The sequence below is a fragment of the Passer montanus genome, unplaced genomic scaffold (genome assembly GCF_014805655.1).
Source record: "Passer montanus isolate IOZ18808 unplaced genomic scaffold, ASM1480565v1 scaffold39, whole genome shotgun sequence".
Taxonomy (NCBI): Eukaryota; Metazoa; Chordata; class Aves; order Passeriformes; family Passeridae; genus Passer; species Passer montanus.
The window spans coordinates 2,547,552-2,574,865 of NW_024368707.1; the positions used below are offsets into that span (position 1 = coordinate 2,547,552).

The window sequence follows — 27,314 nt, forward strand, 5'->3', positions numbered from 1 at the left end:
AGTTCTTAGGCCATATGTTTGTAAAATGAACCAAATCAACCCATAAAATCCTAACCAAGAGGCTACCATGAAGGCTGAAACTGTGATGCACTCAGTAAAGATCTGTTTTTTTCAATTAAAGAAATAACCATAACTACCCTCAGTCAAGTCACTCACACTCATAATGTATCTAGCCTCAAAAGATATTTAACATCATATATTAAGTATGTCAAGCAGTCATTCCATTAATAACACTTTGCACTGCTATTCTGCTTTCTATGCCAGTAGACTAAAGCACTTTGTGATCATGAATTAATCAATGCTACCACCACCTGTGCACTGGAAATAGTTGGCTGGCATCCACTTAATGCCCCTGGATGATAGCTGGAGGTGTGATCCTCATCCTTCTACCTCCCAAACCAAGCTCCAACCAGAAGACAAATCACCATGTAAAAACACCAAGTAATGATGGCTTCCCCAAATTCACCATGCACTTAGCACAATCAAATCTGTCAGAGTAAGCAGAGATCATTAGTTTTTACCAAGGTAGAGCATATGGAAAACAGAACTACCAAAAATTAAAGAAAGAAAATGCACAGCTTGCAGCTTCCTAAATTAACATCAAGTTTGCCAGGATAACAGCTTCTTATTCCACTCATGACCCTTAGGCAGGTTTACATTCCCTCTCTCCTGTGTTATGCTTACAGGCAACAAATGAGACTGCCCATTGTGGAAGACTAAAAAAACCTAGAGAATAAAATAAATAAAAACCTTGCTAATTTCTAAGTTTGGTTCTAGGATGGAGTTTCATGAAACTAAACCCATCAGAGATGATTGTCAGCAAAATACAGGTTTCTGCAAAAGGTTTTAACAGGACTGGCTATATTGAAAAGCTCCTCAGATTTCACCACCAAATAAATTTATTACTTCAAGTCCCTCTAACTAGAGCTCATAATCCTGAAATACTTTGCTAACTTTTCATTTGGTTTCTACTTAGGTAAAGAGACTGAAGTCAATGACATCTTTGCTAGAATAAATTCTGAGAAAAGAGTTTGCAAAAGATATTACTCTTATTTTTACAGTAAAAAATAGCTGCAGAAAAATATCTGTGCCTGAAGTGAAGAAAAAGGTTCAAACTTCACAATGCTGCTTTTAATAAGGATTATGTCTTCAAAAAGAAGACCCAGCAGATCAGACTGATCATAGCTGCTTAGTTGATATATAACCTTATGTTCCCAGCTTAGAAAAAACAATGCCCACGGACTAGGACAAGATCAACTCACGCTAACATGATCTAGATTTTTAATTCAACTGTTTTAAACATATGCTGTTCATCCTGAGTAACTTCAGATTATACATATTTTTCCTTCATACTTCAGATTTTACCAAACTGCAGATATTTAATACTTCCCTCTCTTATCCTGCACAGATTTCAGTAATATGGATGTAAATTTTTTGTTACATTTGTTTGATATGCCTTGCAATTAATACAGAGGTTAAACAAAACAGTTCCACTTCCAAGAAACTATTCTACAACCAGTAGGTATGAACTCATGCCAATCTGGGAACTCCAGTCATATTCATAAGCAAATGTGCTGAGGGAGTATTTATACTGTCAAGAACAATTAGCATACGGTTTATACCTAAGTGCCCATCACACCCCCAGTACATAGTACAAGTAGAAAGAGCATTTAAAGGTAAAAATTTTGGCCTATGGGCTTACCTAGATTGCAAGAGGGTAACTGATGTTATCAAACCAGCATTACTGAAATCAAGTATTCTTTATATTATACACCATTTTAACAGAGTCCAACATTTCATCTAATAACTGCTTTAAAAGGATTTGTCCTAAAGCACTCTATGGTAGGATTATCATCAATAAATCATACCCTAGATGTGATTTCAAGTATGTCAAGTTTGGGGCTCAGGGCTCAAAGCATTTGCTTAAACATAAGCATCAAGTGCCATCAGAAGAGCATTTTGCTTTAGTCATATCTGGACATGGTTAGCAGATAGGACTTAGCACTTCTGAGATAAATGTCATTTGGGAAAAGCAACTTAAGGCCAGGTGGTATACCCTACAGCATCTCACATGGTAACAAACACCCACATTTGAACCTTTACATGTGCACCCAGCACATGGCTACCTTTCCATCTACTCATTGCTTTCAGAACTTCTTATTCTCAGCAAAAAATGTAAAAAAGTCGAATTGCTTCTGTCTCTGGCTAAACATAAAAAAATACATTAATGAAAAACTCTGCTTCACAAAACTCCATATTATGTTCTCCAGGTCATAGCATAGAAAATTCATACTCTGTCTCTACGAATTAAACTGGCTGTAACGTATGCAAAATTTCCTCTAAACAAGGGAAAATTTGGAATCGTAAGAAAGAACATCTCTTTTAAGTTTTATAAATACACTGAGGTCAATCCTGACAGGAATTCACAAACAAAGTCCTGACTGAACAAATTGTGTTGGACTGCATTTCCCCTGACTCTTGAGTTTTCCTTTCAAGATTACGTGATTGAATTTTCCAGGCTACATCCAGAGACTACACTAGTCTCTTTCACCAGCCAACAGATTTAACCCACTGATTTCAAATGTTTGCCCAAAGGCTGCAGGAAGAAGGTACTATTTGCCCTAGCTCTTACCTTCCTTCTTCATACACTATGAAAGCTACCAAGAAGACAAGCTGACATGAAGAGGCTTCTCTTGCAAACCAGAAATACCTCCCTGTAAAACTCACACAATGCACTGTCAAATTTCAAAATATGAATTTACAAACACAGAGACTTATCCATATTTATTCAAGATCTCACAGAGTTGGTAAATATGATTAGACAGGGATTTGAAGATAAATAATATTGTCTGCTGTCTCATCTTCACTACTTTAAAATAAGAAGCCCAACACTGGTAGAAGCATTCGAAGTGCAGCCTATATTCTCATGACTCTACAGCTTCTTTTTATGTCACCTGTACTCGCTTTTTTTGTTGGCAGTGGTGGCACTTTTCCATGGCTGCATTTTCCCCAGTATGGCCATTCAGAACAAGACTTCTGGTTTAGAGCACTGAGGCACTCGGCAGGGCAATGGGCACCCACAGAGGAGACATGGGTTTGGATTGGAAGCAGCCTCGGGGACCTCGGTCAGTGGAGCACAGACATGCTATAACCACACGCTTATTGAAATGGGAGACTCCTCAAGCAGAGGGCTCCTGTTGAATTCTTCAGTGTTTTTCTTTCAGGGGCATTATACTGTCTCTGAATTCAACAAGAAATCAAATTAGGACTCCTGGGTTCCATTTCTGGCCTGCCACTTACCCATGATAAGATATTGGGCAAATCATTTAGCATAAATAAGCTTCAGTTTACAGAGCTGAAATACTGCACATGGGTGCAGTAAGGCTGATGAAAAGTACCATAATGGTATTATGAAAGTGCTTTCTCCCAGATTTTTAAAATTCCTTATTAAAGGTTGTCTTAACCTCCCTTGCTGAATTTTAAAGCCTATTCACTTTCTTAAGAATCTCCTTTTCAAAGGAAAAAATTTTCAACTGTCTAAAGATTTCCTTGCAGACATTAGCTCAAGACTTTACAATAAGGCTACATATGGTGCAAGTAGACAAAAACAATTCAAGAAATTATTGCCTTTAATTTCCAACATAAAGTAGCATAATATGCTAGCATCTCTTCACATGTTTTTTCCTGACTTTAGCTTATAGTTCTGGGTATGTAACAAAGGGCAGCTGTCTCTCTCTCTGTCATCTCAGACCTGTCCCAGGAGCTGTTCTCTTCCACTTGGTTTGATGTGTACTTGAGCTCTCTCAAACAAGTATTGGTATGTGTGGCTTTTCCAAACCAAGGAAATTAACTTAAATTCAGTCTTTTAATGCACAAATTAATGTTCATCAAAACCTTGGGGATTAGATACAGCAGATTAGAAGTACGAAGGGGAGTCAGGCTACATCAATTAATATTTAAGGCCAATAATTTAATATACAGCCAAATTCAGGAATAGTGTAAGGTACCCATGCTGAGACATATCTCATCAGTGCTAATCTCTACACATTATGTACCTGGGAGCTGAAAAGAGCTCATAAAATGTAAATGGAAACCATCTAGGGCCTAATATGTAGTTGCATCATTACAATTATGTACCCAGAGAAGTCCATCTTCTCATAACCTGCAAACCTGCACAGTGCTCCCATTGTACACACAGAGACAGAAAACCAAAGGCTAACTTCTTAAGAGCAACTCCCTCATTTTGTTTACCAAGATTGTGATAACATGCATAGAAGAATTTCAGATAACTTTTGAACTGCTTACAGTCTTCATCCAGACTTTATGACCTATGAACAGAAGTGATCCCTTACATGAGGAAGTATTTCAGATGCCTTTCTTTATGACAGCCAAGTGACACCTCTAAGTGCCTAATATTCTCAAGCTGACTGCAAAGGAAGCCCAAATGAGTATGGAGGTACCTGCACCACAGGTTAACTAAATGCCAGCAAGAAGATCCTTTAACCTTGGCTTTCAGAAGCTCTGACTACTTCTGGAATTTCATGAAATCCATATAACCTGCCAGTGCTTAGCTCTTATGTGAACCAAAGATGCATAAAAAGAGGCTCTCCAGAATTAACACACAATAATTGGGAGACCATGTTGTGAATTCATTAACAGTTTGTAAAGTCAAAACATTAACATCATAAGCACAGGGTAGGACCCTTGCTGCTCCTGCAGGTTTGGGGCTTTTTTTTAAAGATGATGTCATCTCCCCAGCTACAATACAATGCTCAGACTGGCCATGAGGAAGTCTAATATAAAATACCCCTCTAGAGACAGCATGACTTCAGCCACGATGGACTTCTGGTGTTACCAGGAAAACTTTCTGATTAGCTATTCTACTGTGATAGCACACTCTGTACCTGCTTTAAGGCAAGAGCATTTTTCAGCAAACAGGATTGTCACCAAGGGGTTTCCTTCAGCTTATGTGAAAATTTTGCAATTGTCTCTTTTCCTCTTCACCAGTGTATTTTTCCTTCCTTTCCTCTTCAGTGAAAAAAGAAATCTGATCTTCACAGATGGAAACTTAAGTATTGCCAGGATGGTCAATATACCCAACAGCCATTCAAACTGGTCTGATAAATGAAAGCATTTAAATAGTTGCAACCAAAATACGCGACAGAAGGTGGGAAAAGAAATGCATAATTAAGACAGCTACTAGGGTACTGTTTATATTTTATCCTTTGGAGCATTACAAAGTACAGAACACAAACTATTGCTAGAATTTTCGTATGTCTTAATATCTGCATATTAAATTGCAGGTATGTGGGATACACAAAATTTAGAAAGAATATGAATTACCTTAGCTCCTTCAAATGGTGTGCCAGGGCTGTCAATTTGCCATTCAAGCCCACTACCAGGAAGACTGCCCAGTAATATAAAAGGGCCAAGCCAAATCATGACACCACACAATCACTTTAACTCTATTCCTTATGTGATACTTCTGTGTTTGCATGCAGTACATGTTGGAAGTACCAGAGATGAGGTAAACAAGACTACACAAATTAACAGAATCATCCCTGTCTTTTACATGTCACCCTGACCTCCAAGAGCCAAAGTAGCAAAAAAAAGACAAAGTAATAGTAAAGGGAAGGTCTTCACTGCTGTCCTTTCTTTCCCCTTCACTAAGTGACTTTTCAGGGACTTTCCTGCATGTTAAGCATCTTTTTTGCATTGCTTAATATTGTTATTAATAATTCATATTTTTGTCTTTCTCCTCTCACTCTGACAACTTTTATTTTTAATCAATGGGCATGTGTCAAATTGCTTTGTTATTTATTTATAATGTAAGCTGACAAAGAATGGGATGTGTGGTATAAAGATGAGACAGTGTTTCTTTCCTACAGCTGATATCCTCAGTAATAACTATGTGTCTTGTTCTAATCAGTAGGGTCCAAAAAACTAATTTTGCCACAAATAAGGGAGGACGTATTTAGTATATTCGTACAGCTGGATGTCTCTCCTCTGTCCCCACAGTCATGCACTGACATAAAAGTTGAAAATGTAGGTTTATTTGTATGCACGCACATTTTCTTTGAGGAAGAAAAGGAGTGCACAAAGGTGTTAATAACAATGTGCCAAGTAGTGATGTGCTTATTCAGACAAATGTATTACTAAGATCAATGTTCTTTGTCCCCTAATGTATCAACAATTCTCACAAGTTGTTTATGGCAGAAACCTTCCTACTTTTTTCAGCTCAGAAAACCCAAATAGAATCACTAACTCACCCAAGACAGAGAGGAATTCAGAGGCACAATGCCTGCTTCATCGCCCCTTGCCTGCTTCAGTGCCCCTTGCCACATGGGAAACCCCTTGTGGCAGAACACATGGGGGAAATGCATCACCAGGCACCTTCCCTCGTAAAGCTGGGAAAACAATTAAATGCTTCCTCACCGAACATGTGAGAAGTAAGCTGTTGATTACAATTGGCTTCTACACTACACACTTAGAATTTGACTCTTACACCCCTTTCATGCACACATATTTTACCTCAACTGCTACTTGAGAATTCATTTAGTTTCTCTCTGGATTTATTTTTGTTGAATGGTAAAAGTGTCTCTTAGTTCCAGCTGAATGGAATTCACTGTGGTGACTGCCTTGGTGTGTCCCGAGGCAGGAGGCAGCCCTGTCTGGACTGTGGGAATGGTTTGGTGGAACTTTGGGATTGTGTTCCGCAGCAATGTTTGCCTGCTAGAAGGATATTGCCTTAACAGGGTGTAATTATTGTAAAATACAATAAAGCACAAAGCCATGGGGGTGGGGTGGGAAGAGATTAGATACTTTTTTTTTTTTAAATAAAAACACTACTGTGCCATGTGACTTCTAATTCAAAGGGGGGTGTAGACTGAGGTTGTCTACTTAAGACTCCTTCTTCCTGAAAAGCTCCTGCTTCCCATTTTTCTATAGTCACCATAACGTGTTATGAGTGGGGGTGTGTTTGAACATTTTATTTCAATGCCTGATGAGACTGTTGGTTCAATAAAGTGACATCCCTTTACATCCTGTTCCAAGCACAGTGTCAGACCATCAGAGTTACCTGGTGTAGCTCTGAAAGCCAACCAAGCAAGAGGAAATCAAAAATCTCAAAGCCACCATACAGGCTGGCCACTGAACTTGAGAAGGCACATCAAAGAAAGCAAGGTAGAGGATTAGGTTGTTAGAGAATTATGTCATTAGAACAATGACTTGGAAGGAGGAAGAATGTACTTTGATTTTCAGAATAAACTGTCATGGTTTCCACATACAAAATTGCTTTTATTTTCAAGTTTGCTGCTGTTTCATTCTGTTTTAATTTATCCACTATAGAAGGGAGAATAAAAACCGAAGCATTTTCTTTGATGTTATCCTAGCCTTAATACTTTCTTTCAATGCCTCCTTCACCATACACATCATGCTGAGAATAAGCATGGCATTCAAAGTGAGGATTGTCCCTCCTGATTTAGAGCTCAGGGACAAAGAATGCAAATGTCTGTTTCTTAAAGACCAGTTGGTAACCAGATCTCCTCATCTTATACCTTCTTTTGATACAGTTATCAGAGAATCCAGACTCCAGTATGGCCATAATGGAAATGGTCAGTTCGCATATTTGTTATGAACACCACCAGTGAATTTCCCCTCTCTACCAAGTAAGGGACCATTCAGGTTTTGAGTGCCAGAGGAAACAACAGCCATTTAACACACTTTGAATAACAGAAATACAGTAAAGTCAGGATAAATCTCAGTTATCATAACTAACCCCACTGCATAATCAGCGCTCAGGCACATAGGGCAACTGGACAACTTAAGAACTGGAGAATGCTGTCCTCAAGAGCTGCCCTTATCCAGGGAGAGCAACTGAGCAGCCCAAAACTTGTTACACTGCTGGGTAATTAGTCTGTGATTTCTGATCTCAGAAGTCAAGTGCTCCCCTCATCAACCTTCCTCTCCCAGAAGAACCTCACAGAATTAGCTTTTATTTCTTTTTGTTACCAGTTAGGAATTGCATAAGCAAGTAGAAAAGAGAATAGTGCTCTTGTCTAGTATTCCCAACAGCTCTGCGAACTTTAAGAGGCCAGAGGAAAATCCTCTGGGTGCACAGATAAGGTGGGCTGCAAGACAATTAAAAACCAAGCAGTTTTTAAAGAAGGCTAGTGTGCTGGAAAGCATGAATTCTCAGTGGGTACAAAATAATGCCCATTTCTGCTCATTGTCTTTTAATATCTTATTCAGGAATACAAAAGCAAAGGTGTGTATCAATTATTCAGTTGGGTTTTTTTTTGCTAATTCAGGTGTTTTTTCATATGAACCTGGCTTTATTTTGGAGTGAAATTTCACAATGTGGAGTACATGTCTGTTTCATCAAAAGTGCATGGTAAACCACTCATTGACTTCTATGAATATAAAGTAATTGTCGACTCTTAAGAAGCTTACCCTCTAAAAAAAAGGAAAAAAAAAAAGCAAAAAAAAAAAAAAAAAAAAAAAACAAAAAAAAAAAAAAAAAAAAGCAAAACCAGACAAACAAATAGAAATCTAAAATAATCATTGAGTATCAGTATGTATCCAATGCTTATGGGTAGTTCTCTTTTCTCACCATAAATTTTCCTTCAAATCTTTTACTTTTTCCTTTATTTATATCATGCTTGACTAACAGATGTAGTTACTGAACTGATATAAAAGTCAAAATGTCTAAGAGGGGAAAGGCATTGCCACAGATATTATTGTTACCTACTCAATACATACTGGTACACACACATCCATAGGATTACAATCTGTCAGTACACATGTAGTGAATGCAGTTCAAACTTGCTTCATGTGTATTCAGTTTGAAATCTACTAAAGATTAAAAAAAAAAAAAGGCGGGGGGGGTCACAGTAAAGAAAGGAGACTGTCTAGGAATACTGATTGAATGACTTGGATCTTGGGACGACACAGTCAAAACAATTGGATCATCTGAGGTTACAGAGTCTGAAAGCAAAAAAAAAAGCCAAAAACCCAGCTTTAAGTCTATGGACATGTGTATGCTTCCAAGGACTGTGGATCTTCTGATTCTGAGAGGAAAATGTTGGGGCATCTGGGTCCCCAGTTGCCACTTTATTTGCTGTATGGCCTGCTACATTTCTGTGTCTCAGCCTCCAAATCCACAAACAGAAATTGTTAATTTCTATACAAACAGCAATACCTTGAGATGGTGTGGTGCATTTTGCTGAAGTCCTTTTGCCATTGACTGAAGAGACTGGTGGCTCTTATGTAAAAAGTATGGCACTACTGCTGTCACGGAACCAAAAGAAGTTTATCTTTTCCTGTAGTCACTTTTCAAAGTATTTACTTCTGTTCTACAAGCCTGCCTTATTCAGCATGTACATTTTGAAATTTAGTATACTAAGAGGTAAGTATCTTGATTATATTTACACCATGAGCCAAATGTAATTGTGCCTTATACACTGAGCAGATGCTTTGACCTTCAAGAGATGCCAATCAAGACAGAATATGTCTCAGACCTTTCTCTGCCAAAGTTTTCCACAATCTTGCTCATGTGTGTTACAGTAATACTTTCTTTTTTCCCTGTTCATTAACTATTAAAATAAAATATTCACATGACAGATTTTTGCCTCAGTTTTCCCACAGCAATCATATTTCCTCACCCAAGAGGATGTCAGGAAGCTTCATTAATTGTTTCTGAAACATTTACAACTTTTCATGGAAAAGGTAAAGCATCTGTCTCCTAAAGGAGAAAAATAATTTCCAAATGGATGAAGTATTGCAGCTCTCCTCTGAAGCACACATATTTTAATTCTTCACTCGGAGATAAAGAATTCAAGACACAGACATTACAATCAGTTTGTCAAGTTCATGTGTATTGCCTGAAGACCAGAGTTTGTGTCTTTTTCTCCTCAACTTCTCTGTAATCGCAAAAAGGATTCTCTTTGTTGAAGTAGCTCTGCAGATAGCAACAGGCAAGAAGTTATGTGAATTAAGCCACAAGTAACAGCATCAGTGAGGCTTGGTTTCCTTTAGATTTGGGTTCTCTTCCTTTGTGATGTTCTGGCCATGATATCCATGGTGTTCCCAGTTATGACTGCCCTCTCCCACTTCTTCCTCTTTCGCTCTTCACCCTGGCCAATACTCACAGCTCCTCCAGCTCCCTCTTCCACACTGAAGGGCTGGTACCCGGCAGGTGCTTGGGAGGAGGAAGCACCAGACCCATCTGGGAAAGATGACTGGCCCAGCATGAAGGACAACCCTCACACCAGGCTCTGGAGTGCACACTGCAGCCCCTCTTGAAGGCAGGAGTAATTTCTTCCTCTGCCTCATTTCTAATTAAAAAAAAAATCTGCAGGAATTGGGCATTTCTGCCAAACTTAAAATGAGACAGTTTGAAGCTGAAAAAGGAGGCGGAGGGTGGTCTCCTAGAAATGAGGCATCTTCTCATATCTTCTCAGACAGACACCCCTGTCACCTTCACTTGTATTCTTCTGGATTCATGGATTGGTATAACAAGTTTTTTCAGGCCACAATGGCTAGCCCATGAGAAATACAAAGCCCACTTAAAGTACAAAGAAATTACCAGCTGGCAGCAGCTTGCTTGAGCTCATCTTACATGGGTTTTTTTAGAATTTCTTTCAGAAGCTGAATTTGAAAAATAGAAACTAAAACTGAAAACTCTGTAAGATTTCTAAACAAAATAAATCTAATGTAAAAACATCAACAGTTGATGCAAATACAGAAACACACTAAAGAAAGAAAAACAAAAATAAAAACATTTAAAAAATTGAACTTAAAATATATCACCAGGGATACACCATCAGAGATGCCTACCACAAATTTAAAGGCTGTATTGTCCCTTTTAGAGGGTAAATTTACTTTCTTTCTACACATTAGAAAGTATTTTAACACTAGGTGAAACTAATAAAATAAAAGTGATAAGTTGGAAATAAGCTCCACAGGTATGCAATGAAATAGTTCTCTGCTGCCAACCAGAAAAATGAGGATTGAAGATGGAAGAGATTAGGGATATCTCAGGATTAGGGAAAGAAAAAAAACATGTCAGAAAGCCATGCCTTCAGGATAGGAAGCCACTGGGAGTTTGGGGAGGATATTGAGCCACTGTTTGCTAAGAACTTGAATTAATGTACTAAGCCTCTGTAATGATCAACTCCAGTGAACATATCCAGCCTGAGATCCTCTGAAGGAATGATTAGCACTGAGTTACAGATCTGAAAGCAAGAGAGCATCACACAAATATTACCCTTCATGCATAACACAGGTTCTAAAGTCCTGCCTTCTACATGCAAACCAGATGAGCCCCACGGGAAAAAAAGATCTACTGGGTTTCACTCGGTCACACTGAGATCTCCTCATCCTACCACAGCCCTGGAGACCCCCAGTGCAGCACAGCACCACCTGTGCAGGATCCCTGGTGCCCCTGGGCTGGGGAAGAGCCATGGCCCCTCAGGACAGCTGTGCTGCCCTATGTCCCCACATTCCAAGTCCTTGCAGACCTCTGCTGTCATGGGGCTGGTCCCATGCAGACTCCTTGGCTAACCTGGCTCATGACCCAAAGAATGAATATTCTCCTGACCCCTCTGCAATGCGACCCTGATGCACAGCTCTCGTGTGCTGGGCCTGAAAGCAAACAGTACATTTGGGGAGCCTTGGATTTATTTCAAAATATATTAAGTCCTTTTCCAAAAGAAACAGGAACATTAAAGTCTTTGTAATGGAAACAGTGAGACATGGGTTTCAGACTGATCAAGCTGAAGTAGTCTTCAAAGGTAATCCTTTGTCACAAACAAGCAATATATTCACTCCACACCCCACAGCAGACCCCTGTGATATATTTTATTTCCTTTGCAAGTGGCATCAAATCATTTTCCAAAGTCAAATACATCTACCTTCCTTGCTTCTCTCTCTTGGGACTCTTTGAAGGAGAAGGAAAACATCAAGACTAGACTGCTGTGGGATTAAACATGTCAGGGGAGAAACAAGAGAAAACAATTACAGGAATGATACATAATACAAAATAAATTGGGAAAAGTGTGAGAAAAAGAAAAAGCATAGCCAAATCATCTGAGCCATAGCTGCTTAGAGCAAAAATTCCTCCTATGATTTGCCCACTCACAATCCCTTGCCTTAGGATTCTGCTGTACTCTGTTTCACTACTGTCTATCATTCACACACATAAAACCAGTGCTGCTTTGAGCTACTCTGCTTGATCATAAAAAGTCTTCCTACCCCCAACACCTGTCCTCCTGCCAGCACATAGATCCCAGGTAGATCTGCCACTCAGTATCACTTCTCCACAAGACTTGAGCTTCTGCACCTTTTATACATCTCACTACTAAGATCATTTTCTGAGGACTGACTCACACAGCAACTTCCTTTATTTCTAAAAAAGACAGGATAATCTGCCCTTTGTAGAAGCATCCATTTTGTCTGATTTCTATTCTTCTTGGAATTTCATGATTCACATCAATTCTGCATCACAGGAGAGTAAATGAACTGGTGTGAGGTGCAAGATCGTAATGGAAAGAACAAATGCCTTCACAAAGGACACCATCTCTGCCTTACATTCGTTTACATTTCACATGTCATCAGTTTTGAATGGCCGCTGTCATTCTATCTCTGACACCTCCCAATGTGGAGATGTTTGTGGCATTTATCTGCATTTCCTGCATCATTTATGCAATATGCTAAGTACAATGCATTCATTCTTTCGCTCTCCTTCAAAACTCCTGCCCCAATAATCCAAAACCTCCATCCCTGACCACCTTTCACATCCGAAGTTGAAGAAACTCTCTGGAACTTCTGTTTGTTTGCATTTTCTGCATCTGCAGAGGGAAGGAATTGTACCACCTGAGTGATGCCTTAAACACTCAGAAAAAAAGTAACACCTTTATAATGAAAAGGTGAGCCTTCTAGGGAGAGAGGTCACATCCCAGTAGTGATGTGCAAAGAAATGCTAAAGCTTCATTACTACTCACAGCTGTAGGGAGATCTCCTTCAACTCAGCTGATAATTACGTGGAACAGAAAGACCAGAACAACTGAGGCAATTTGCCTGAAAACAGGAGCAGGAAAGCAATCTTTCCTCTAACAGTATCATAGATATTCACAGTTGGCTACAGTATTCTTACAACTTAATTCTCCAGCAAGACCCCATCTTTTAAACTAAAGCAGAAAAAAAATCTCCTTATTACCTTCTTTTCTCCCAACTCCTCAAAAGGTTTTCCATCCTATTCATCTCTTCATTTTAACTTTTTAAAATGTGTTTTAGCTCTTATGACTTATTTTTCCAATTTTTATAAACTTTGCTCCAACCTGATGACTAATGGAAAAATGTTTTTACGGAAAAATTGAGAGCATGATGCACCAGATTCCATAACTCCCAGAAAAACTTTTACATAAGATTATTGATTTATATTACTTTCTTATTCCTGTATTCATTAATTTTAAAATGTGATTATGGTTATGAATCTGTTTTCTAAGTGGACTAAACACACTGAAATACTTTCTTTGCAATCTAGTTTTTAAAGATGTTAATATTTAATGCTCGGGCAAAAAGAGCCATGCTCATTATATGCCCTTTCCTTGTTTCTTGCTACTAGCTAAAATTCTGATTAGGTATCCTCCTGATTTCCTTTTCCTTTATTTTGCCCTGAAATAGAAGACCAATACTCAGGTATTCAAATTAGAAGGCAAGAAGTTGATGTCTCAGTTTTTTTTCTACCTCTAGCAATACAAAAAAATTTATTTTGTTGACTGGTGTAAGTTACTTGTTTCTGCAAGGATAACTCTTCAGACCTCCTCTGCTACACCAAGACTAAATGTGCTTAAGAGCACCCACAGCAATGAAGTGCTCCCAGCATGGATTCAGTAAGCACACCCCAGGGATTTTCATCTGGATGGCACAAGCTTAAGATCACAAAATCAGGGCCTAATGATGTTATTAATAATGAAGCACTGATATTCTCATTTTCATTCTGAATTAGGATTTATGGCAGTGTGAGCAAAACCCAGTATAAATTACATCTGAAGTTATCAATAGCTGCAGAAGAAGTGATAAAGTGCAGACATAGCTCCTTCACCACTGGAAGGCTGACTAGATACTTCGTCTACTCCTGTCTACTCCATATTAATAGCACAGATGTGACTAGAAACAGGTAACGGTGATGATATGATTTTTCTTTCTTTGTTAATGACCTACATGTGCTGTTTTGCTGGAAGTATTCAACAATTTACTCTCTGTATTTCAGAAACATGCATTGAATTGACTCAGTACCTAGCATTTCAACACTAGGATACACTTTTCTTTCCTTAGCCTTTCACATATAGGGTTCACAACGAAGGATACATTAGTTATTCCTCTGCTACTGTTCTGCTCTTGTGTGGGAAACAGACATGAAAAGTTTTGCAAATGGTTCAGCTCATCAATGGCCATGATGGAATTCAGTGCAGGTCTCTACCTTCCAGCACTCTGCTTTGAGCTGTGAAGCTTGCCTTGTTCTTCATAAGGGATGGCTACTTCCACCATACATACACTGTGCCTGCTTAACCTACCATAAACATGATTAAAAATATATATGTATTTGGATTCTAAAGTCCATAGTTTTGCTGGTTTTCCTGCCTTTTTTTTTTTTTTTTCTGGGAAACAGGATTTTTTTGCTTTGCAGAGTCTGAATAGGGAGCTGCACCTGTTAGCTCTGTGATACCTTAGGGCTCTCTAGTCAACCATCTGCTTTTCAAAATCTATTTGTTCTCTCTTGGGCACCCAAGAAGGCATAAAATATGTTTTATCACCTCAATGCTGAAAGTGATCGTTTACACTAGAAAAATATACCATGCCAGGTAGAATTTTGACTACGGAAAAAAGAAGAAAATTTCTGGTGAAAGGCAGGGAGAGGCAAAAAGAGGAGGTAAAAGATGAGAGAAGGGGGGTGAATTGAGAGGAGACAAGCAGGAATAAAACTCACTTGCTTCCAGCAAAAGTCAACTTGATATGCTCTACTGTGACCCAGGGACTTTGTATTACATATTTCTATAACATGCCTCTATATATCTGCAGAAATAAAAATATAAGATTTGACAATCTAAACGGAGAAAAGGTTTTTTTTGCAGACACTTTTAAGTGACAGCTGGTCTGGAGTCAGGGCTTGAAACACATGTTTCAAAGGAATGAAGTATCCTAGTACCACCCCAGGAACAGTCCCTGGCTTTGCATGATTTTTCCAGTAAGAGTAGACCAATGACTGATTCATACCTCCATTATATCACAATTGTTCTTTTATTTGGCACCCTCTCATCTCTTGCAAGTCACTTGCAGATGGTCTAGAAGCCACAGAACAAGCTGTACTTCCTTTCTATGTCAGCCATCTCTATCTTGTGGAATCCTTCCAGTTTGCTGCACACAAGGTACAAGGATATATACTCTATAGATACCTCTCTTCACTTCAAAAACCCTCACTTTCTATAGGATTCTGTAGCTAGCCTTTCTATTAGGAGAAGTAAAGAAATAATGTATGCTGCTTCCATCTTGCGTAGCTCGATAAGCTCACAGAAGCCAACAAAGAAAAGGAAATGGAGGGATTTAGTGGGGCTGTTCTGGGCCTCACACTGAACAACAGGGGGTCCAAAGGAAATACTTCTGAGACTTCCATAATGCGGTTATATAAGTTGCTGTCATGCCATCACTTTGGGTTTTGCAGTCAGTGCTGATCACCCCATCTCAAATAGGACAGAGGAGAAACAAAAAGGGTTCAAAGAGTAAAAGACTCATTAAAACCCTCAAGAGCTTTTCATATGAGAAAAGTTTAGAAAGCATCAAAATGACAAAGAAAACAAAGAAGACTGAATGTCGTGGAAGTGATATAAATACAACTGCACAGAGAAAATAAATCTGTCTTCCCAAGAAAAGAGGGGACAGTCATTAAAAGGCAGAACACTAAAATCAAAAAAAGGATTTTTAGTTTTCATTCACATGCTATATAATAAACTTGCAGTACTCTGTACCCAACACTGCAGATGGGCCAAGATTTTATCAGTTTAAAAAAGACTAATTATTTCAATAATAATAAGAAAGGCCTTTATAATAATAAATATAATATAATTACAGAAATAGTTAGCATAATACTGAATAAACAGAATATCCACAATTATGGTACAATAAACTATGAGGACTAAAAACTGCCCATGTTTAAAGACATAAGTAAATTTTAATTCGATACCTCTTAATGAGAAGTTCCCCCGTGTTGAAAGTTAAACCACCATTACTCTCTATGGGGAACTTGACAATTTTTTCTGAAGGATCTGATACTGGGTTCTGTGACGCTTTCTGTGTGGCTTTCCAGAGCTGTGTCTCCAACACACATATGCCCCCCATCAGTCAAGTGTTCAGCTTGTTCACGACTCCTAAACACAGTCAGCACAATCGAAATAAACCCCCTGTAAAATCAAGGGAACATGTCTGCTCTTCAGGAATACGTGCTGTTTTCATCAACTTGTGAGAAGTGAGATTGTTTTAGCCATTACTTTTAATGCACAGGATAAAGTGGGGAGAAGAATAAGGGACAGCATTCTGTAGGTCTGATAAAAAATGGCAGTGTTACAGTTTTTTTTGATGATTAAGATGTGAGTAAGAGTCATATTTTAAGACAAAGTATTCTTAACCACCTATACATATCTAAGCCCTTTTTTAGTATTAGAAAATGAAGTTTGCATGTGGAATAAACAACAAAAAAAATTCTCCATAAGTTTGGGCTAGCTCCTGAAGAATCCAATGAGCCTCCTGTGTTAAGAATTTCTGTCAAGAGTTTTGTATCTGATGTATAATTTTGGATTTAATTATGAGGCCGCTTGTCCCACAAAGAGGCTGTTAAAACAACTTTTCCCCTTTAAACAGCTGTCTACTTTAAAAAATGTGGAAGCTCAGATATATTGGTAACTTTCACCCATCAAACTTAGCTAAAAGTGGTGAATTTGGAGGGAAAGGAATAGGAAACAGATAGGCAAACTGCAGACAGGAGGAAACAGAGTGGGTTCCCAAAAGTCTCATTTCCCTGGGGAGCCCCACCTAGGGAAGCCCTGGGGATGCAGGCAGTCCCTAGGAGTCCCTTACAAAAAGTTCCTTCCCTGCAGCATCTCACAAGCCTTCCTCCAGTGAAATCAGCGTGGCAATACAAGCACATACAGGCAGTAAGTTCCTGCCCCACATTAAGCTGATGTGTAGTCTTTTAATTAGAGGCACCTCCATAAAAGTCAGCACCCATTTAAGCAAAATAAAACCAGGCCATATACTTTTCCCCAGTTTGTTTTGTTTCCTTGTCCGTCGATCCCTCTGTGCTGACAGAAAAGCACACACTGCAGCCTGCCTACAGGACTGTCCTCACTTCCCCAACTTTCAGACGAAATAGAGCTGTGAAACCAAAACACCAGTTCTACCGGAGACAGAGCAAAGCAGCAGTCCTGTAAAGGATGGCAATCTAAAGCTTTTGAAGAAATATAGGCAGTAATGCACACATTCTTACCTGTACAAGCCTGCACCATCAGCCTTTGAGAGGTTTTTTTACATCTACACTGTAGCGATGCATTTTTTGAAAATGGTTCTAGTGCTCAGGAATGCCAAGAATTTAGGAAGAGAGCCACAGCTTAAGAGAGCAATTATTTGCCAGTAAATACTCAATTTGCTTGTCCTGTGATTTTTCTTCTCCTAACTCGCCCTCTCCATAATCCGTCTCTTGCTGCGTCATGAGCACAAGAAGTCTTTTCTTCATAGCATAACACTTCAGTTTGCTATTTTGTTAGCATTAATTAAGAATTCCCTCTACTGGTCATTTTCTATACTCTTACAAACAGCACCTTGAGCCCCGGACATTAGAAGGCAGTGACTCAGTGTGTGGGATTCAGCCACCATTTATAAACACCTTCAACCACATTCACCCAGTTTACAATATTCAGGACATCTCAGCTGAATTACTGCTTTGTGTCCAGTTTGTATTCAGATGGGGGCCATATGTTCCTTCATGTATTAGAGCAGAGCTCATTAGCACTGCTCCAGTCACGCCACAGCAAACATTTTTTTTTCTATCTTGCCTCCATTTTAACCTGATTAAAAACATTTTCTCCAGGGTAGGTTTCTGGAAAGGAACTGCTCAAATCCAAAGCACTGTTAAAAAGGATATGTGTAATTTTAAAATTAGTTTTAAATTAAAATTTGCTGCAAAAAACTCTGTTAGTTAGGATTAAACTGCTTACTAAAAGCACCTTCTAAAAATATGGAAGAGTCTTCACAAAAACTCTTTTGCAGTAACCACAAGGGCTAAATATTCAGTGAGCATACAGACCTAGCTCTCCCATAAAGATTTAGGCACACAGCCTATTTTTAAAGAGGGTATGTATGTATGCATCTGTGCAAGCACCATCGTACAAGTAGATTAACACCTTGCAATAATGGGGAGAGTGGGTGTAGTCAGAAATCTGGATGTGCAAATTGTATTTCCTAAGAAATTTTGTGTAGGCAAGTCCCATTCTGCTCAATCAACAGTAGGCAGAGAAATACTATATTTGGAAAAAATTCATAAAATACAGAAGGAGTGACTTGAATCACGCACATTAATTGCTAAATGAAAATCTAGGTTCTGAAATACAAAACAGGAACACCCATATTGGGAGAATAAGAAAAAAAATTACACACCTGGGATTGAACAGTATGATAAAGAATCCATTTGAATCCATTTCAGGATAGAAATGTATCATCTGTTAAAATCACCTCGGGTCTGGCTACTTCTTATATGAGTGAAAAGAATTTTTGAGCCCCAATCTGAAGATTAACATCACATCATAAATGTTTCACTGTGTTTAGAAAAACTGTGTGCATTTCATATGATGCAGGGATATTGTAGAAAACCATGGAATTCCCACAAATCCACACCATCGTATGATAAAATGTGTTAATTCCTCACATACACATAAGCATTTCAAAACAGCATGTTAAGAGTACAAACTATACCAGAGGCATCAAACAACCCCTAATAAAATGCATTTATGTTATGTATATCCTATATCTACTGCTAAGAAGCAGGCAAGTTAGAAACATACTGAAACGACTTTAGGAATCTCGTACACAAACACATTGTACACACTCTCCTACAGTGCCATAGGCCCAAACTGATTGTGAGTTCATGTTAAAAATTATTTAACTTTTCTCCCCAAACACTTAGGGTCCATTTTTCTGGGGTACTGACCATTTCCTCCACAAAAGACAGCACTCTCAAAATCCAAAACAGGATGGGGAAACAAACAGCACGTGAAAGGTGAAAACGTCACTTCAGGAGCACAGCTCCCTTCTTCCTTAAAACAGATTTTCCTCTGACAGCTTTAAAACCAGTGCATAAATAATATATCCCATGGCTAACATACCTACCTACACAAATGCCTTGGAAACAAGAGAACTTGCAAGGGCCCAGGTAGGGCCCAGCTGGATGCTTTGAAGTAGCCAAAAGTTCAAGGTTGAGGTTTCAAGAAGACAGCAGTGGACCTGGCTCCCCAACGCTCATTTGTGAGGGAAATACACTGAACTTCGGCTACAGAGCTATATGCTAATTGTACATAAGATTAACTGTTTTCCCTTAGGCTTTGAATTACACTGCCATAAATAAAGTGTTTCAGAATTAAACCTGACTATTGTCAAGTTTATGTTATGCATAATTTAAGAAGAGGGCAAAGAAGAGTAGATCAGTCTTAGGAGGTACTTTCAGGTTAAATTTTCAATATTTAGATGAGAATCTGAAAAAGAAACTATAAATCAACTCTAAACAAAGGTAAAGTACATTAAAGAAAATGAAGGTGGCAAGTATAATTCTGTTGTTAAGGTTTAAAAGTGAAAAGTAAATATGAACAAAAAAATTTAATTTTTGTAAATAACTGTCAGCAAGCAGAGTTTGTTACAACATTTTGTAATAAATAACTCATTCTGAAAAAATGGATAAGGACTTCCCAATTATTTGTTGTCTTAAAATTACGTGCTTCCACATTAATATCCTAATTTGCCTTTGCAGAGCAGAGCTTTTGAAAGAAGAGCTGACACACTTAATAGGGAAAATTGGGTTAAAAGGGAATTTCCTGGATAAAGTCAGAACATAACAAATTCTTACTTATCCCGTGTAGTTAATGTAAAATTATACTCTTCTCAACAGGGACTGCATGGTGAAAGGGATATCTGGTTTGTTTAGGAGGTGCCCCCATTAACTGGATTTTTTTTTTTCCTTTTTAATGCTCTAAGCAATCAGCCAGCAGAGCCAGACATTGTCCTCAGGTAACCCCACACAGCTGCCTCCAGTGCAAAACGCTGTCACTTCTCAGACTTCATACGCTGCGATCCGCTTCCTTCCTTCCTTCCTTCCCGCGGCTCCCCCAGGGCTGCCAGCCCAGCTCAGCCCAGCCCGGTGCAGCCCAGCTCAGCCCAGCCCGGTGCAGCCCAGCTCAGCTCAGCCCAGCCCGGCGCTCCCGAGGCTCCCGGAGCCCCGGCCCGGCGGAGCGCGGCCCCGTCCGAGCGCGCCTCTGGGCAGGACTCCCTCGCACACCCCAGCGACACAAACCCGACTGCGCGGCCGCTCCGCCGTCTGAACCTCGCGTTTGTTTCCCCCCCGCTCGCAGCACCTATTTGCTTTCACTTTCAAAGGTACTTTTATTACCCGAAGCAGGGTAGACGTTCTGCCGCGCTTTTTCTATCAGGGAAAATCTCTCTCGAAACAACTTAGTGCTTTTGTTTCTGGGTCACAAAGGCTCCCAGCACTACCATCTCCATTCCACCTCCAAATTAGATTAACTCTCAGCATTGTCTATGTAATGTCTACCACAACAGTAGACTCAGATGAGCATCTTTACCTACTTAGAAATGAAGAAAGCAGAACTCCAAACAATAAACTTAAAGAAATAATTAATTTTGAGGAAAAGAAAAAAGAAAATTAAGCCTATATTTAGGTATGCTAACCTGTAACACAAAGGATTCAGCCGGTCCTGAACAGTTAAAATTCAGCTGCTCAATGATACATTTTTTTCCAGGTAAACTCCTACTGAAATCAACAGACAAGCTTCTGGAAAGTAACACTGATACAAACCTGAGCTACTTCTACTAAAATCCTACAGATTTAGAAAGGTGTGATCATGCCCCAAACCTGCCCCAAGGCGGCGATGCCTTAGGGAGGACTGACAAGATGATTAGTAAGAACCAGGTTGCTGTAGAAAGCTTTCCAGTGGAAAGCTGTCTCCTGGCAGACACCAAGGTCTCCTGCAGCCGAGTGGGGAGATAAAGGTTGTCACTATTCCCATTAACAGTGTTAAGAAGCTAAGAAGGTACGTAGTGACATGTCTCTCAATCCAAGCACAGCACGTGAACTTATTTTTTATTTTGCTCTTTGCACTGACATGATATTTTCACTAAATAAACCTTGTCATTTATTTAATAAAAAAATTATAATTATTCATTATAATATCATGGATCTTATAACCAATTTTCTGTACACATTCAACAATAGATTATTCCACAACATGGCAATATGATGTAACTTAGGTCAGGCGTGGAGGCGTAGTTTGTAGAGGCTGTTACTAAGTGACAAAGGAATTTAGGGCATCAGTGAAAAGGTTGCATTTGTTAACTGTTCATTTCCAAACAGTGACGACTCCAAGGGAGTTGCTTTTTTTCTTTTCTTTTTTTTTTTGGCTGTTTTTTTTAAATGGGATTTCCTGCCTACCTCTGCTGAAAGTTGCTGGAGAAAAGCTGGTTGGGTATTTTGGTGGAAGAATCATTCTAGGGAGATTTAACACTGATGTAAAGTTCCAGCCTCTGCTATTTCAAAGTTGGGTGGGTTTTTGTTTTTTTTTTGTTTTGCTTTATACCTCTCCAATTAGAGTTCACGCAGCACAGTTATTTCCAGTTCAAATATAAAAACCCACTAGAAAAAAAAACCTGTAATACCTTATCCTATCAGACTAATAATACACAGCTTATGTGCCATTTAAATTGGAATTGCTTTCCCCCAGTGAATAGTGGATAAAATCGTTCTAGACTGCAGCAGATGGAACTGGAAACTTTGTCTTGCTATTTGTGTCTGGGGCACATATGATGTGTGAACAAGGTTACAGCAAAACATGTAAAAAGAAATATATTGGGGACATAATATACCACAGAAGCAGCACTACACTGCTGCTCTAAAACAATCACTTTCACTCTGCAAAGGTTATCAAAGATCTCAACTGAGCCAGGCTGGGCAAGCTCTCTCACTATCCTGCAAGGGTGCACACGGGGTGAGGAGGAGCACGCAGAAGTCTCCTCTGTGCCGTGAACCCTATGCAACAGGGAGGGAGATGTGGACATTTCCCAAAGCAGCTGCTGACAAGGTGTGCTCAGGAAGGAATGGAGGGGCCTGCTGCAATTGCCTGGAAGCGTGGATAATGTTCTGAGGGATCTTCAGGGCCATGTGCTGTCAGGAAAATCTGGCACTGTGGCACAGGCTGGGAACCCAATCCACACGCACATTTTTCCATCCTCACCATCAGAGAGCACCTCTGTCTCCAAAGTACCTCTGCAGCAGGAAAAGAGCATCCCCTTCCTTTTACAGCTGGGGAATGTAGGCACAAGCATATTATTGACTTTTCCAAGGTTACTGAGCCAGACAGGAGCAGCCGGATCTTGGTCTGGTCGGCTGATCAGAGCCTTAATAACACCAAGCAATCCTCCCTCCAGCTTCAAGGCCACAATGTCTGCGGTTTAGTATTTTCACAGAGGGCATAATCTGGGAACACGTAAGGATGTGCAAGACAGGAAAAAACCTCTTGTTTGATCTTCACAGGAAACCTTAGCCCTGAAGTAACCTTGGAGTAAAAGAAATAATGAAAACCAAGATTTTTACTTGCAAGTTTAACACGTGAGGTTTGAAGGTCATCAGAATGGTTTTGTCTCTGAAGTGAAAACTGGTGATTTTACACTATACTTTCAGCACAGTGGTTTTAAATTATCTCTGCAAAGATGGATACAACCAGTTTGTTTACCAGGTTAGGAACTGAGGGGGAAAAAAATCAACGAGATTTAAAACTCTCCTTGGCTTAATTACCCTTAACGTTTTATTCATTTAATCAAAGAAAACAAATCAGCTTGGCTTTTTTTTTTTTTAACAGCAGAGTTAAACCAACTGGAAAATGCACCTCCTACAAGAAATTTTGAAAGGGAAAACTCCAGATAGCAATATGCTAGAGAAATGTCTTCAGCTGCAGACAGAACTGCATTGTAATGAAATCTTATATTTTGACTCTTTACCTCTCCTTTCCTCCAAAAGACAGGGAAAACAGTTGGATTTGAATATTAGTTTAGACCTTCCCATGGGAAGGGCTACTGCATAGGATACAGACATACAGAATTATATGCCTGTAAATTTATTTTGCAGACTACATGCACACATAAACACAAAAAAGAAATTATGATGAAGTTAGAGAGTATGACTATTTCTTTAAAATTATTTTCCCTTTCCTAATGCCTGTTTCTAAGTTGTATAAGTAGTTTTAAATTAATTTCAGGAATGGGAATTACTGGAAATCACTAATTTTTTTTTTCAAAACATACAAGAAGCAACAGCAATGCTGGAAATGTACTGGAGCTGTGAGGTCCTCATTCTGCATCTTCATGGCACTTTTCTGGGGCCCCAGTGATCTTCTATAACCACTGGGAAACAGTGATTTTTATGTCTAGAGATCAAAGGGTCAGGATCTTTTCTCTGGGGACACGAAGTCCTAATCTGGCTAAAACTAAATGCTCTTAAGTTGCTCACTGTAGGGAACTTGGAAAAGAGACTTTGTTCTGCACTGTTTATAGTGCTCTGCAATCAAAAGATTTTAGCAAAGCAGAAAAACCCATACGTAAGTTGAGAGAATGTTCCAGACCTCATCCTAAACTGACATTATACAGAAAAATAATAAAATGGACATAGATCTCTTTCATATCAAGCTTTCAGTTTTATTTGGTTCTATTTAAACACGTATATTGCTGTGACAAACTGTGTTCCCTCTGGTCTCTTAGACAGTGGGTTTCATGCATTCTTGCATATATTTGAACTTTTGATCATTTTCCAAAATTTCACTGCTAGTATCCTAGGCAGCCATCAGTGGGCAGTGATATGGGTCATTCTAGTTCAGAATTAAAAGGAGATGAGTGTGACTGATCCTTTTTCTCAAGGCGAAATCTTATAACAAATCATCTGGAGAACTGCCAACAACTTCAATGAGACCAGAAATTGTCCCTACTGTTATCTAAAAAACTTCATGTGCCGTATGAGAAAATCAGGGTGCAAATTCTCCAGCCAGATTAGACACATTCTCCTACAGACTAGGAAAAGGATAATCAGACAAAAGAGAAAAGGGAGGGACTGCGGACTTCACTGATGCCTATATGCTATTGCTCATCACATTTGAAAATAGATGGAGAAAAAGCAGGGAAATGTGAACTCATGCGTGCTGCATAAGTTCTTTCTGAGCAAAACTGGAAATATCACTTTTTTTCAGTATAATTTGGAACAGGTTTTATTATATAAATAATGTATATTATATGTAAGTATAATAAATATAATATACAAATACACAGGGCTGCTCTTGTTTTAATCCTTTATGCTTTGTTTCCAGTAAAGAGTGAATGGAAGAAAATAAAGCTGGAATATAAACAACTTATGAAGTGCTTTTTTTTTTTTTTTGTCAGAAAATGACAGGACAAGGGATAAAACTCATGCTTTTGTTCCCTTTTTTGAATTTCATGCTCTGGAAAGATGTCAGTATGTCTACACAAGTATGCATGTTCATGTATGTATGTCGGATTTACTAGAATGGCAAGGAAGAAAATGAGGCGATCTCAAAAGAAGCCAAGAATCTGGGACTTTGAATTCCCTGACTTCAATAGTGTTTCAAGGACTTGGAATGTGACAGATACTGGCATATTGTGTCTTGCTGTGAATGAGGGGTCGACTGAAGCTTTAGAGCATATCTCTGTTCCCAAACAGGAATAAGCACAGCTCATGAGACACATCTCAAAGCTTGGGATGTGATGAGGCATTCTTGACCCCTCCCTTTCCAGCATGCAGTGCTTACCCCAACAAATGCCTGGCCTTTTACTGACCTTTAATTTCATAACAGGCTCATGTTGACAAAACACTTCAAAATGAGATCAACACAGATAGGTAGATTGTGCTGTGCTACAGAAAAGAGTTTTCAAAAGCAGGGGAGCAGAGGAGATAGGCAGTAGTGGCACACATAATGGGAGCTACATGTTCAGCTGTTTGCATGTGGGGCTATCATCTTCAAGTGCTGCATCATATTATTAAAGCATATTTTTCCTTTCTTTTCTCTAAAACCCTACAAAATTTTGCTTTTTTAAAATTTTAATTTTGTTTTTGCTAGGGCTTTTTGTTGGTTTTGTTTTCAAATTTCATTTTAACTAGTTCTATACTCCACTCAGTTCTATTAGGCAGCCACCTCTGAGTCAAAAGAAAAAGGCAGAAGGAAGGCAGAAAGAGTTTGAGAGGAGAACCAGAACCAAAGAATTTCAAATTTGAGCTTCAGACCTCACAAACATCCATTTTAGCAAAGTTACGTTGTCTCACTGATCTTTAAATTTCAGGGCAAATACTTAGGGTGATAATTTAGCCACAGGATGTTTGTATTAAACAGAGGCCTCCTGCTCTCAAGTTTCTATAGTTTACAACAAAGAGTTTATTAAACACAACTCTTTCTGTCTGACATTCAAATCCATCTCTGCAACACACTCTCCTCTGGATTTGCGCCACCGAATGAAATGCTTTGGAAAAACAAAATAAACCAAAACCCTGCTGTGGAAACAGGACAAATCTAGTTTCACATCCCCTGCCGAGAGAGAAACAAGACGGAAGTAAAAAGCACCAAATGGAGCTCATAAAGCTTCACTCTGATCTCAGCCTCCACATTCTGGCAGAGAGCACTACCTAAGAGATGTGCTCTGCTTCAAGTGAGAGCAGCCTCTGATTGCACTGTGAGCACAAAAATATATTGTCTGTGAACAATTACCCTAAACAAACTCTGAATAAGGGAAATCTGACTACAGAATAAGGGGAAATGTGGTAGGAGGCTGGCTAATTGTCCCCCTCCCTTGCCAAGACCTTATCTTGCACGCCAGCCATCTGTAGTAGCTGTGCCTGCAACTACAGTTCTGTGGGCTACCCTGAACCTCCTTTCCACAAACTGCACCACGATGAGGTGCAATCGTCTTGCCCACCAGACACCATCCATCACAGAAGGAAAGTGATTTGAGTGCTGTAACAAAACCATTTTCTTGCTTTATGTTCATTTTATCACTGGTGGCTGCTCATATTCCTTCTAACATTCCATACAGCAATGCACAAGTGGATGGAAACCCATCCTAAGCCACAGGTGCTATGGAGAGTCAGTGAGGCTGGTGTTAAAATTCACTACTTCTTTCTCTGTCAGTGTATCCACAGATAAAAAGAATTAATTTATTTGGAAGACACTGCCCAAAATAGGAGAACGTTCTGAACACTGTGAGACCAACATGACAGAAGGAGAAGAATGCAACCTGAGTACAGGCTCTCTCCATTCCTGGATCCTAGACATCTCCTTTTTAATTACGTTATGAGGACAGTCAGCAGCTTAGAGAGAAAGTGCACAGTGGGTCAGGACTCTTTTTCAGGTTTTTGTTTTGTTTTCTACTTTTCTACAGAATCCATGTGCACTTTGGTACATATACAAGCAGACAGCAAAAAAAAAGCACACAACTAGACACAGGGAGGCCACGTGGTGATCAACCAAGCTCTCACCTTGCTTGTAAAACTACTCCAAAATTCATGTAGGAAACAGCTTTTTCTTCACGAGAGCACAGCAGAATGCTCTGCCCAAATATGGGAGTTTCTGTAACACAAAGCATTGCTGACAGCTTTTTTCTGAACCCCCTATAATCATATTTACTGCTGGAACTTTGAGTTAGTTTTATCAGTATACCGGGCACTCTGCACATATTCATCACTGGGCTTTTCAAGCAAGAACATCTCCCATGTCATATGACAGTCTCTGTTTTTGACTTTAGTCCTTTATTCCTTCAGAAAGCAATGTTCTGCTGCTATTTCTCTTTTTTTGGTTGTTGTTGTTAATTAATCCATTTGAGACTATTCCTTAAATTTTCATTTTAATACATTTTTGTGGGGGTCTATTAGTGAGTGACTTCTAAACCTGCATAAAACTGCAATGGTTTAAAGTCTTTGTTATCATACACGTATG

General features: G+C 39.1%; 1 protein-coding gene across 15 annotated transcripts in view; it reads right to left on the reverse strand.

The window, feature by feature from the left end:
* ZBTB20 (zinc finger and BTB domain containing 20) overlaps positions 1 to 27,314 on the reverse strand; it is a 473,219-nt gene that overhangs the window by 267,331 nt on the left and 178,574 nt on the right. The window contains exon 1 of one of the 15 annotated variants that reach the window (XM_039717825.1): positions 17,540 to 17,692. The exons of the other annotated variants lie outside the window; for them this stretch is intronic. The gene's annotated coding sequence lies outside the window, so the exon portion shown is untranslated. Of the gene's footprint in view, positions 1 to 17,539; positions 17,693 to 27,314 lie in introns of those variants that run through there. 15 annotated transcript variants of the gene reach the window in all.